The sequence below is a fragment of the Notamacropus eugenii genome, chromosome 2 (assembly GCF_028372415.1).
Source record: "Notamacropus eugenii isolate mMacEug1 chromosome 2, mMacEug1.pri_v2, whole genome shotgun sequence".
NCBI lineage: Eukaryota > Metazoa > Chordata > Mammalia > Diprotodontia > Macropodidae > Notamacropus > Notamacropus eugenii.
The window spans coordinates 228,947,876-228,955,555 of NC_092873.1; the positions used below are offsets into that span (position 1 = coordinate 228,947,876).

At 36.5% G+C, this 7,680-nt stretch overlaps 1 pseudogene; it reads right to left on the reverse strand.

Annotated features, from left to right (window-relative positions):
• Positions 1 to 6,381: 6,381 nt before the first annotated feature.
• Positions 6,382 to 7,387, reverse strand: LOC140523840 (WD repeat-containing protein 5-like; annotated as a pseudogene).
• Positions 7,388 to 7,680: the final 293 nt, after the last annotated feature.

The following is a 7,680-nucleotide window of genomic DNA, read 5'->3' on the forward strand; positions in this document are numbered from 1 at the left end:
AGGGTTCCTTTGGAGCATATGGAGTTATGGCTGCTGCATGCTACCTGTTAGTCCAGGGCTATGCTCAAGCATGCAGCTAGGTACTCATAGGTTTGCCATCTACCTGTTTACCTAGGTCTGTGCTGAAGCACTGGGTATATCTCAGAGCTGAAGTCTGCCCATTCCCATGACTATGATGAGGCAGGTGGGAGGGGTCTTCATGTTGCCATTGCCTACTCCACTGCACTGGAGTTCAGGATCTTCCACTGATTTGCTGGGGGCTTGCTGCTGGCTTGCTAGGATCCTTCTTTTCCTGGACAGCACTGCCCTTTTACCTGAGTGAGATAGATCTTTTCTTTTGATGTTCTAAGTTTCTTGATCTAAAAGAATTTTTCACTCCATTTTATTTTGCTGGTTTTGCTCCTCCAAGAATTGTTTTATGGTGTTATTTTATGGTTGTTTGGAGGTGAATATGGGAAAGTTACAGAGATTTGCTGTTTACTCTGCTATCTTTGCTCCTGGAAGAGCCAGTGTTCTTTTAATACATGGGATGAAGATAATTTTTTCTCCCAAGAACTGTATAAAGATTCCTTGGGATTCTATGTTATAATATTTATTGGAACAATCTGATTTCAAAATAAAAAATAAATAAATAAAAACAGTTTTCTTTCTTGAGTGCCACAGTTATCTGCACCAAATGGATCTCGTATCCATCAATATTCCTAAGCATTGGAATACCAAATACAGGGGGAAGGGAAGTTTGGGGCAGGGAGTGGCTGGGAGGGTATTCTTCTGGTGACTTATAAATTGGAAGTCAGTCAATAAATTCTTAATAAGTAACTCCTATGTGTCAAGAATTTTGATAAGTGTTGAGAAGACAAAGAAAGGCAAATGATGGTCTATTTCCTCCAATAGATCCTGAGTGCATATTGTTTATAGTATTATAAGGCTATAGGCCATCTAGTCTGAGTGTTTCATTTTGTTGATGAAGAAATGACCCATAAAAGTTATTTAATGGTTTTCCCAATGCCATGTAGGCATGAAGTGTTAAAACAAAGATTCAAATCTATGCACTTTGACTACAAACCCAGTGGTCTTTCCACAGTACCAAAATATTTCCACAAACAATACATACTCACAGTTCATCCTCCTCCCAAAGATCTACATTTTCACTCTACCTTATTTTCCCATAGAAATACAATAAGAATGATCACATATTGATCTCAGAAAAAAACATAACTATGCTATCTTTGTAATATAGAACAATAATTTTTTTTTCTCAGATGCTTATCTTTTTATTTTTTTCTTCTGCTTTTCTCCCTATAAACCTGTTCTTCATTCTAACTATGAAATTGCGGCCCTTTATCTCTCCTTCTTCTCCAAATCCTTAACTTTTATTTTGATCTTACTTTCCTCAGAGAAATCTTCAGAATACTTTTGGAAAAAGCCAACAGGAACAGTGTTGACTTGACCCACTATAAATTGATTTCTTCTAATCTTAACTGGGCCCTCTTCAATTAATTTTCTATTATTTTAATATTTCAAATCTTCTTACCAAAAAACATCTTCCTACCCAATACTTGTTTATTAGCTCAAGATTTTACCTACATTACATCATGAACTCACTCTTATCTTCTTCTGCATAATTTAAAATCCCCCTATTTTGTCATTCGTTTTCACTTCCTAAGCTTTTATCAATTGTCAATTTCTTTGTCCCTTCTTTTCCTGGCTTTTCCAAGAATTTTGTCAATCAATTCCCTCTTTCCCTAATTAGCTTTCTTTCTCTACTGGCTCCTTCCCTGATGCTTACAAACATGAATAGATTTGACCCATCCTTTAAAAAAGTCACTTGTTCCTACCATTCTCTTGAGCTCTTATCTCCCATATTTCTTCCCTTTCATTGTAAAACTCCAAGAAAAAGTCAGCTATACCTATTTCCTCCATTTCTTAATTACTCATACTTTTGTAATCTCTCTTTCAATGTCACACTCAACTGGAAAAACATCTTTCCAAGGTTGTAAATAACATCTAAACAGAAAAATAAAATAAAAATAAATAAAAAAATAAAAATAAAATTACCTATTGTTAGCTATCACTCTATTTGATATATTCTACCATTTAATAATGTTGACTATGTCCTTGTTCAGTACATATATATGTATATATGTATATATTTTTCTTTTTATTGACCATTAATTGTATGTTTTCCGAGACTCTACCCTAGATCTTTTTTTTCTCCCTTTTCTCTCTACTCATTGTGACCAGATCTATGTGTTCAATTATCACCTATATGAAGATCACTTCATATCTATATATCCAACTTTTATTTCTCTACTCTCATAATGTAATTTTATGACAGAAAGAGAAGATGAGTTGGTCTATGGTAAAAGTGAGGGATGGTTTGAAACAAACAAAATGCTCCAGTAGCATCTTTGAAATATCAGAAGAAAGTGAGAAAAACATCTTACATGTTGGGCCAACCTTCTATGGGGGAATTTTGGAATAATATGAATGAGTCACACAAGATGGGCAAGCATGGGTAGTTGCAATCTATGTTATGGAAGAGAGCTTGTGAATTGATGAAGTTACAGAGTCATTTCACTATTGAGCTCAATTCACACAGTTTCTTGTAGTTTCATGTTGGTAAATTTCTTTCTGGACATCTCTGTCTAATTATTCCCATTCACCTTTCCCCTTGATTTCAAACTTAAGAACATCACATTTTCCTCCAGGATAAATTCATCAACAAAAATCTCATAATCATGTAGATTGTTTCATCTATGACTCTTGATACCTCTTTAGTACCTTCAGTTGCCTCTCCCCTTTGATGGGAGGACTGGAGAGTGAAACAAAACTTCAACTCAAATGTCCTTTTCTGGGGATCTCAGATGCTTCCTGTCAGCTCTTCATTTCCCACCAGCTTCCTTAAAGCCAGTGACTCTTACTATTTGTGTCTCTTATGCTTAGCACTGTCCCTGGTATGTAATAAGTATTTAATAAGCATTTCTGGATTATTAGTTTCCATCAGGATCTTAAATTCAAAATGTCTGGAAAAAAACCGCACCTTATTTCTGCCCCAACCCATACTTCTTCCTTATTCAATTAGAATGCAACACTTTGTTTCTGGCCACTGAGGTTCACAACTTCACAGTCCTCCTTGAATCTTTCCTTTCTCACTTCCCTCATATCCAATAAATTGTCAAGTTTTATGAATACTATTCTATATCATCCCTTCCATCTGTACTCTTTTCCCTAATCTCTCAGCCATTACCTTGGTTTTAGATCCTCATTACTTCTCAACTAAACCACTGCAATAGCTTCTCTCCCCCTCCTAATACCTAGGGTTGGTAGTACTTTTCCTCCTGAAATTACTTTGTATGTTCTCATATAATTATATTTTGTATCTTCAATTCAATGCCTACCTCCCAGGAAAATATAATATCTGCAAGTGATAAAGTTCAGTTTTTGTGTTTGTCTTTCTATTGTAAGTGCCCAGCATGGTGATTTCCACATAAAGGTGGTAAAGGAAACAAATATCAATCTGCGCAGAGCATTGTAAGAAAAAAGTCTACCAGACACAATTTGTATTAATTTGTCATTGCAAATCTAAGCTTTACTCTTCTGGAGAGAGAAGTGTTCAAACTAACAGTCCCCTTATGGCCCAGACCTGGCTTTCCAAAAAGATGTATTGAAATAATATTGACAAGAATCTTGAACAAGGATGAATTCACAGTTTAACAAAACATAATAACTCAGGGCAAAGTAAAAGTTAATCATCAATCTAGAACAATAATCACTTAATCTTAGAGAATAATTTCCATAAGACCATTCAATACCTCTATGAACCTTTCCCTTAACCCTCCTCACCCCAACACATACCCTCAAATTGGCCACTGATGACCAGAAGTGATCAAAGAAACCTCTTCCTTCAAATTGGCCATTATCATAATTCCTTCAGGGCAATTGGGAAAAGGGCACAATTTTGTATGTGTATCAGTCAAGGGCCTCTTTCTTTTGTTCTTTTCTAGTCACTAACCAGAGAGAAGGGAGAAGGATATTACTTCTTAATAAATCATAAGAGAAAGCCTGTTTTCTCTTTTAGATTAGCCCAAAGGCATCAGATTAGCATAACTGTAAATGCTTTAAAAACAAGTAAAATCAGGAGAAGATAGGGACTTTACCTGCTTTCAACTCCTTGTTTTATTTTTAAACACAAACGTTTTTTAAACATAATCTATGTTAATTGATTTCAAGATGAATATTATTCTATTTGCATCAAATCTGAAGTATTCTATGTTTTACTTTAGTCCATCAAAACCTTGAGATAAGAATAAATGCTCTAAATATTATAATAGTATATCTAGTGATATAAAAGTGTTACAAATATTGTGTTCAGAGGGCAGGGTCAAGCTGGCAGAGTAGGAAGACAGAATTGTTCTAGTTCTCCCCCATAAGCCTTAAAATACCTGTAAAAATGACTCTAAAGAAATTCTAGCGCAGAAGCCACAAAATGACAAAGTGAAACAGATTTCCAGCCCAAGATAGCCTGGAAGGCCGACAGGAAAGGACTATCACACCTGCTCAGAGCAAACAGCCCAGCATGGGCCAAGCTGCAGGGACAGAACTGAAACAGGCTTCAGAACATGGAATCAAGGGTAGCTGCTGTGGTTCCCAAATTTCTCAACCCACAAAGACAAAAAAGTTTCAAAGTTCAGTGAGAAAGCACTTTCACCTGGGTGAGAGGGAAGCTCAGTTCACCCCCATCCCTGGCCCCAGGGTTGCAGCAGCCACTGTGACAGCAGCTTCCACTTTCAGAGCCTTTTGCCTATAGAACCTGGGGAAACTGAGCAGCTGATCTGGGTCTCAGTCCTTAGTGGCTGTCCTGGGGTGAGGAGGAGCACTGGCATGGTGTAGCTAGTGGTGGCTGTGAAGATGGAATCCTACTCATAGGTCAAGGGCAGAAAAGAGTACTTTTGTTTGTGCACAGACCAGAGGGAAGGCCAGGAGAGAAGTAAATTCCTCTCCCTTCTTTGTGCCACCTTGGAGGAACTGAGAACTTCCAGCTCCCTAGAGATATCTCAGAGAGCAGCTGCATGAAACCTCTAAAGCCCAGGATAGTATACCCTCCACTTGACAAAGGACTCAAAAATAAAGTAACTGGCTGGGAAAATGCCCCAAAAGGGGAAAAATTAGACTATCGAAGGTTACTTTCTTGGTGAAAAGGTATTTTCTTTCATCCTTTCAGATGAGGAAAAGCACAGCATATAATCAGAGGAAGACAGCAAGGTCAAGCCTTCCAAAAATATTCAATGGTCTCAGTCCATGGAAGAGCTCAAAAAGGATTTTGAAAATCAAGTAAGAGAGGTGGAGGAAAAATTGGGAAGAAAAATGAGAGTGATACAAGAAAATCATGAAAAGTGAGTCAACAGCTTGCTAAAGGAGATCCCCAAAAAATACTGAAGAAAATAACACCTTTAAAAATAGAGTAACCCAAATGGCAAAAGAGATCCAAAAAGTCAATGAGGAGAAGAATACTTTCTCATTTTTTTTACACAAAATCTGACTTTTTAATTACAGCACATGGTATTATCAGAAGTGTAAACAAGAATGTGACAAACGGGAAAATACTGAGGTTCAAGTATACAGTCATATCATTAACAGTTCTGCATTATGAACTTTAAAGATACAAAATTGTCTTTACATTGAAAAACTTTACAATGTTCTGAATTTTGTTTTGTTTTGCTTTGTTTTCCCCAGAAAGACTTCAGAATGTACTGCAAACTTCTACAAGCAGGAATTAATGGTTGGGAGGAAAAAGAAGACAACTTGTGATATAATAATATCTATTAAATGTACATAGCAAGAGGTAAAACTATACAGAAGATGAAAAGATATTTCACTACAAAATCAATGAAACTGGGGGATGGAAAGCCAAAAATCTACATGGTTGTATTTGGTCCCAGAGTTAGAAGTGGATAAGTGATATCTTTTAAAAAATTACAGAACATTTAGTTGAGGAAAAATTTATGATGAAATGAAATTTATCCCCCTGTAATAAAAAATTAAAAATTCAGGTTTTTGCTGACTTGATTCATACACAATATAGATTGAAACTCTTCCTTTGACAGCATCAGAAGAGTTGACAACAAGCATCACTGAAGTGTTTTGGGGTTTTCTAGTAATATAAGCAAATTTTTTCCACTTAAAACAAAAAAATAAGAAAAGAATCCATTTGTCAAATAAGGCAGATGTTGCCTCTTCTCACCAGGCTACCCATTCCAGGGAATCAAAAAAAAAAAGATATTTCCCGTTAGGTAAAGAAACCATTTTTAAATATCTTAATTTCTTGTCTCATAGGATCTACTTCTTCATACAGTCTCTAGCATGATATTGAAGAGCTTATCAGTCACTCTTCCTGAGTTTAATTGTTTTGTCATTTTCTAATGCAGCTGATGCAATGGTGTCTTCTGTGGGGTGACAAAGCTGTTTAAATCACAACATCTGTATGGCCTTGTAGTTTCTGTATGATCTCTTTGTCTGAAGGTTCCAAATGTAAACCAGGTTATCTTCTGACCCAGATACAATCTACTTTCCACCAGTGACTGAAAAATTGGCAAAAATGCAGTATTTCTCATTCTTGTGACCAGTGCATGTCTTCAAGCACTTCCCTTTGCTGTAGTTCCATAGTTTAAGAGTGTTGTTCAAAATGGAAGCAAAAATGTATTTACCATTTGGAGAGAACTTCACAAAAGGCACAGGAGGATTATCGTCATCAATCAGTGTTTTTAAATATCGACCTGATGCTGTATTCCAGATTTGGCAGAGACCATCGTAACTACTTGACACTATCAAGTGTCACGATTAAAACGAACAGCTGAAACTGAGTCAGAATAAATTGGGTCACCAAGTAGAGTCTGGAGGCACTTTCCTGTTTTTACATCCCATATCCTTACACTTTCATCAAAAGATCCTGAAAGGATGAGGTTGGACTAGGGATTCAAGTTGCAGCAAAAGACATAATTACTGTGACACTTTAGTGTTTTTAGACACTTCCCAGAGCTAACATCCCATATCTGAAGAGATTTATCATTGGAAGCAAATACAAGAAGATTGCAATCTGAGGACCAGGCAACATCTAAAATTCCCTGTTTGTGCCCAAATATTGTTTTCTGAAATTTTTCATCATATGCTCCCCAAATTTTAATGACCTTAATCTGAAGAAGAACTGGCTAAGCATTTCCATTTGGACTAAATTTAACTGAAGATATGGCTTTAGTGTATTCTGCTATTGTGACCTTTAATGTGTAGTTTAACTTTACAGGTGCAGACTTGCTCTGATTGGTTGATGAGGAAGTTGTAGATTGTGTTTTGTGGCTTCTGCCTCTGATTTCTTTTCTTCAGTTGCCATGGTTCTGAAACTAACAACACATACTGAGGGTGCTTGAAGGGAGGATCAATCAGAATGTTTCAAAAATGAAAAGAAAAATGAAAAATGTTCAGTAATTTGAACCTCACCTCCATTCTCTGCGAAGCCTCATCAGCTGCCACTGCTCATGTGGAGCACACCATGGCCAGGCCCAGGTGAGGATGGATGACAAGGCACTCTCTGGGACAAAGTAGAGAAGAAAACTTTGAAAAGAAGAATCAGCCAAATGGAAAAAGAAGTTCAAAAGATCACTGAAGAAAATATTCTTTAAAAAT